This window comes from Pinus tabuliformis, chromosome 1_1 (genome assembly GCF_031772625.1).
Source record: "Pinus tabuliformis cultivar Carrire ecotype Pingquan chromosome 1_1, CPIR1, whole genome shotgun sequence".
NCBI classification, from domain to species: domain Eukaryota; kingdom Viridiplantae; phylum Streptophyta; class Pinopsida; order Pinales; family Pinaceae; genus Pinus; species Pinus tabuliformis.
In genome coordinates this window covers 833,461,022-833,467,085 of record NC_142297.1, presented here as the reverse complement: position 1 = coordinate 833,467,085, position 6,064 = coordinate 833,461,022, and the positions used below count along the sequence as shown (strand labels likewise).

The window sequence follows — 6,064 nt, the reverse complement described above, 5'->3', positions numbered from 1 at the left end:
TTAGAACAGATTCTTCACTCTTTCATCATTATCCTATCATCCTAAGCCCTTTATAGAACAGGCCACCAGAGAAAGCAATTACCACAACAACAAAAAGCAAATGTTCATTAACAACCATTTAGAACAGATTATTGACTCAGCTGAAAAACACAAATGCTCATTAAGAACCATTTAGAACAGATTCTTCACTCTTTCATCGTTATCCTATCATCCTAAGCCCTTTATAGAACAGGCCACCAGAGAAAGCAATTACCACAACAACAAAAAGAAAATGTTCATTAACAACCATTTAGAATAGATTATTGACTCAACTGAAAAACACAAATGCTCATTAAGAACCATTTAGAACATATTCTTCACTCTTTCATCATTATCCTATCATCCTAAGCCCTTTATAGAACAGGCCACCAGAGAAAGCAATTACCACAACAACAAAAAGCAAGTGTTCATTAGCAACCATTTAGAACAGATTATTGACTCAGCTGAAAAACACAAATGCTCATTAAGAACCATTTAGAACAGATTCTTGACTCAGCTGCGGAGGCCACAAAGTGCAATGGCTTCATCAAGAGTTCAAGGCTGATCAAACTCAATTCTATCTCTGTAAGATTGAGGTAATCCACTTAGGACACACTAAATCTTCACTCTTTCATCGTTATCCTATCATCCTAAGCCCTAATCCCTTGCCAAATAATCCTTTAAAGCTCACGGCCTGCTGCAAAACATAGCAGCAGCCCCTAAATCGGCCTAATGCTCTCTTTCTAGCTGTATAGCATAACGCAGTACCAAACACAGTGCAGGTAGCAGATTCTCCAGTTGCAAAGATAGTTCTGAATTCAGTTGATGACCCATCAGCTTCGCTCGAATAAGAAAGAAAGATGACCCATAAGCTTCGCTCGAATAAGAAAGAAAGATGACCCATCTTTACCCGAGAGTTAAGGTTCTTTCCCCACCATCTTCTTATCTACCTGCCTTCTTATCTACCATCCTTCTTAACTCCCAACCCCTAAGTAGGACCAACCTTGGAAATTGAGATGCATCTCTGCTTTCCCTAACAATAGAAAAAGGATATAAATAGGTGAATTTATCAAGAGTCCACTAACCCATTGATTGTAAAACCCACAACCCAAAACCCAAAAATTATTTGAATAAATTAAAACAATAACAGCATTGCCAAAACCACTATCAATTCTGAGAACCATAGACGGTAAAACCCACTAACCCACTTACTGTAAAAACCCACAACCCAAAACCCAATAATTAGCCAAAACCCGCATAGGTAAACACGTACACACAGGTAAACACATACACAAGCATAAAACAAAGGCACAATATTCCAATGGAGGCTAAATGTGTTTAAAAACACAGTATATCTGGCTGGTAGGACAGTGTCCTACCTTTTTTCTCCATGCCAGAAAGCCACAAGTATAAAACAAAGGCACAATACTCCAATGGAGGCTAAATGTGTTTAAAAACACAGTATATTTGGCTGGTAGGATAGTGTCCTACCTTTTTTCTCCATGCCAGAAAGCCATAGGAACCCCAGATGCTCAAACAGTAGCTCAAACTGCAACAACCTGCAAAACAACATCAAAATGGTTAGATAGGGACCAAAAATCAGTTAAACTGTGAAATTGCAGCTCATAAATTGAACTACAAACCTGAAAAATCCGTTCGGAGCGCGAAACGACCATCTCCAACACTGAGCCGAGCTAAATTCGCCACAGGGATAAAGGCAGACGAATAATGAGCCCATACCACCAGACGAGGAAGAAAACCAGGGGAAAAAACAACACAAAACGCATGAAAACAACTGAACAAGCTGAAGAACGACCACCTCTGCTGGTCCATAAACCACCATCCGACACTACGAAGCCACTACCCGCATCACCAACAACAGTAATGACAGTGACTGCCATTGGCACAACGACAATCAACTACCGGCATTGCGAAAGGACAAGAACATGTCCCAAACATAAATGAACGCGTAAATGAACAATGTGCAACGTAATCATGGTATAGAAACCTTAAACCCGCCATAACCTGCCGAACCGCTATTAATATACGGCCAACACGTCATTGCATGCCTCTTGAGCCTAGGGGTAACCAACCATGGATAACTAATAAAAATCTGGAACTTGATAACCATGGATAACCAAAAATGTATAACGAATAAAAAACTGGAACTTAAGGGACAAATGGAGCACTTGTAATTGGTCCAGAGGATATGGACCAGGCTAGACTCTAACCTCCAGGAGGCATAGTTGGAACTTGGAACAGCACAAAGACTCCGATCAGAGACATCAGACCCGATATAAACGCCCTGGAGGGAGAAAAAGAAGGGGGATTCTAACATTGCTGCTGGAGTCCGACTGGGAGATTATCCGGGTAAAAATTGGAGGCAGCGCAGGGCTTGGCTGTATCCTGGAAGCAGTCCCCTTAGGCACATATACACGCATCATCATCTTCTGGATGATACAAAGGTTGCTAACATAACATTTTCTCGGAGTTAATGCTGCATAACCCTGATTTGTTTTGATATACCACCATAGAGTTGTTATTTCAATTTTTATGTCGTTTGAAATTGGCATCATATGTCGGTCTTCTATTGTGGAGACCGACTGTGCATTTGCTTCTCTGATCCTCAACGTTTTGGAGAACTTCCTAAATGAGAGCACCAACATGAGAACACAGTGGGATGAGTTCATGTTAGATTTATTAGGACCTATGTTGACTGTACAGAAATTAATGCTAAGCTTGTTTATGGGGTGTGATTTCAGGATTTTCACAATGTTGAACCCGTAGAACTTGTCATGTATCCTCTTACAGGAGAAAATCCCTTCAAACATGAATCCATCAACCTAGGAACGTAAGCTTGTGGATAATTGAAATACAACTACAGACTTCCATGAGGTTAATAAATTGAAAATTGATTAGATTTGATGATTAGGCCTTTGCATTCACCTTGCCAACGGTCTTCATCTCTCATCTCTTTTGGGAACTAGATTGTTGTATTTTTAATCATTTGTGAACCCATCGACATCCCTTGCTGCTCGATGTGATCACCTATGTGACATACATACTATATTGGCATACAACAGACACTAGAAGGAGGTCATGCTTGTCTAAGCATTCCTTGGTTTCACTGATGTCATTGAAGCTGCAATGATGGTAAAATTCTTGGTCTAGCTTTTGCACAACTTAAAGAAAAGAAGCATACGTTCCTGATCACTTTCTTCAGGCTTTTATGGAGAACAAAAGGTACAATGTATCAAAGCAGGTTACTTGTAATGAAGTTTCGCTGACTGCTCTAGCTTCCTTTTCTCTCTATTTCTAATTTGTTTCTTGAATATATTATGGAAAAAATCTTGGTAAACTCTCCAAGATGAGACACCTGATGATGTCTTACATAACCACCACTGTTGGGGTGAACCCCAAATCAGTACCACTGGTTTGCAAAACTAATTGGGTCAACGACAAGTGTGCATTGACAGCAAAGCTGCCTTAGATCGGTCTGGCAGTGGCCATTTCTGATTATTGTTGCTAAGATGTCTTAATCTTAGGTATCGTTGATTCGTTTACTTTTTATCTTAAAAGCTCTCGACCTGTGAGGGAAGTAGTTGGCCAATGTGCTTTTCAATTCTAAAGGTGATTTGTGATTATTTAGCCCTCTTGTATTTGGTCGGTGAGTATACTGATTTCTTCTAGCTATATAAATGTGACTTATAGTGACAAGTACACAATAATCGCATATTTTCTAAACCTTAGAAAAAGTTCTGGAAGTTTATCATAATCTGATTTAAAGTTTTATCCAACTATTAGGTGTTAACTCGAGTGCTTTCTGGATGGGTATATTATTTTGTGCCATTGAGTAAAATGGTGTTTGAAGCTTTATGAGAAGCTAACGGACATATCGCCATTTACACAATATGAGTGCAGATGTCATAACTAATTAAAATATTCCTTTTCAAGTGATTTCTGCTTTCAGAATTTGAGTAGAAAAGGTTAAAATTTAAATACCTAATCAAATGCAGCACAGACCTAACTTGCTATGGTTATGTTAACATGACATCTAGGGAGGATTTGACTTAAGTTATAACAGCGCATTTCAGTTTGATTTGCTGGCATGAATGGACTTGCTATGGTTATGTTAACGTGACATCTTGGGAGGATTTGACTTAAGTTATAACCGCACATTTTAGTTTGATTTGCTGGCATGAATGGTCCTGCTCTTAGTCAAGTTGGCTCCTCCACAATTGTGTCAGGCATTGAGTTTGTGCATTCAGCGGGCCTCTCATGCAGTGGATTCTTTTGTGGGTTTTGGCAGGCAGCCCCTGGACAGTTGTATGGGTACTGTGGTTTCCCTGACTCCAAGAATGGTTCCTGAAGCTTAGCTGGGTTCCTTACTGCTGCTCTAATGAACCTATTAAGGGTTGTGGGAATATCCCTTTTTCTGCACTGGTTTATGTGCCCTTCGCTACTTTAACCAAAGATTGATGTCAATTGCAATCGGGTACCTGGCATCTTGGTGCCATTCATGCATTGTCTTCCCAAATTTGTTCTGGGTTGCCAATTGGACCTCCAGTTGTGTATTAATTGCCTGCTCATATTTTGGCTCTTGAGTCAAGTGCATTGATTCAGTCTGCTTTAGTGACTGGAAGTGTGGAAGTGTGCAGAGTGGGCTGCTCTAAAGAATGATCAAGTGCAGTAGCAAACTCCGTTGGTTGGTTTTAAGCATTGTTGTTGCTTTTATTATAAAACAGAATATATATATATATATATATTTCACTGACTTGACAGGAAAATTTTGTTGGTTTGAATATCAAGTAGCAAAGGTGCATTCTCTGAGTATGTTGATAACATAGGCAGACTATGGCAGTGTTGGAAGTCCATTAGACTTAACAGTTTTAGGATTTCAATTTTAGGATTGGTAGGGTTGTGCAGCATTTCCACTAGATTCTGTGATGCATGATGGTATAAAACTGACATTTAATTAAGAATATCAAAGAAAAAAAAAGGAAAAGAAATTTTTAGACCCCATTCTCATAACCGAACTTTGGGAGTCAGGTCACATTAATAACCACTCACTCTGGGTATCGGATTGGTAAGAAGGGGTGTATTACAGATACCCAAATATTATCGTCTTTGGAATTACCAACAATGACATTATTGTCAATATGATCTTCAGTTTTAGTGGCTCTCTTAAAATTATATGGAAAGCTAGCACATTAATTACCTATTTGGGTCATTAATATTATCCTGGCCAATTTACTTAACCCCTGAAAGTTTGATAATGTTTGTCAATAATTTTTTAAAATTTTGGAAAAGAATGATTATTTTATATAGGCTCTCTGAATGGAAAATGTACATCCATCAGAAACAAAGACTTGTGTTTCAGTTAGTTATGTTTTGTCTCTTTATGCATAAAGAACCACAAACCATCTCCTTTCTGCACATATTGCCAATTTTCTATGTAGCATGAGAAGCGCTCCTAGAGTATTCGCAACCTGTTTGGGGTGTTATCCCTTGCAGGGGAACCTGGGGATTGGAGCAGAATGTCCCCAATCTGGGAAGAATGCCATCAAGAATAGTGGGCACATTCCAAATGATCCCCCATATCTGGGGTAGTTTGGGCAACATTCCCCAAATGCCATCAAGAATAGTGGGCACATTCCAAATGATCCCCCATATCTGGGGTAGTTTGGGCACCATTCCCCAAATTTTCCCTCTGGTTGTGGAATGTTCCCTAGATGTTCCTTGACAGTGCCCATCAGTCCCCAATTGTTCCCTAGACATTCTCAACATTCCCTAGATGTTCCCTAGAAAATTTCACTTGCACTGGTTTATGTTTTTGTCATGACTCATTTCAAATTTGGTACCGGTTGCACGTGAGATTGTAACATTGTTCAATATTTGATTAATAATTTAAAAGGAATACCTGATTATTTTTTAATTTCTGAAATATGTATTTGTTGATTGCGTGATGTATCAACATTTCCATTTTCTAAAGACCTTTGTTGCTGAACAATTATAAAATGGAGCAAAAAAAACAACAAATCTTAAC

The 6,064-nt window shown here is 39.0% G+C and overlaps 1 protein-coding gene across 13 annotated transcripts in view; it reads left to right on the top strand.

Annotated features, from left to right (window-relative positions):
- Positions 1–2,105: 2,105 nt before the first annotated feature.
- Positions 2,106–6,064, top strand: part of LOC149216717 (putative U3 small nucleolar RNA-associated protein 11) — a 143,117-nt gene continuing 139,158 nt past the window's right edge. For 3 of the 13 annotated variants that reach the window (XR_016251126.1, XR_016251127.1, XR_016251124.1), the window contains exon 1: positions 2,136–2,483. The gene's annotated coding sequence lies outside the window, so the exon portion shown is untranslated. Of the gene's footprint in view, positions 2,484–6,064 lie in introns of all 13 variants that reach the window. The other 10 variants (XR_016251129.1, XR_016251128.1, XR_016251123.1 and 7 more) reach the window with 6 other exon arrangements.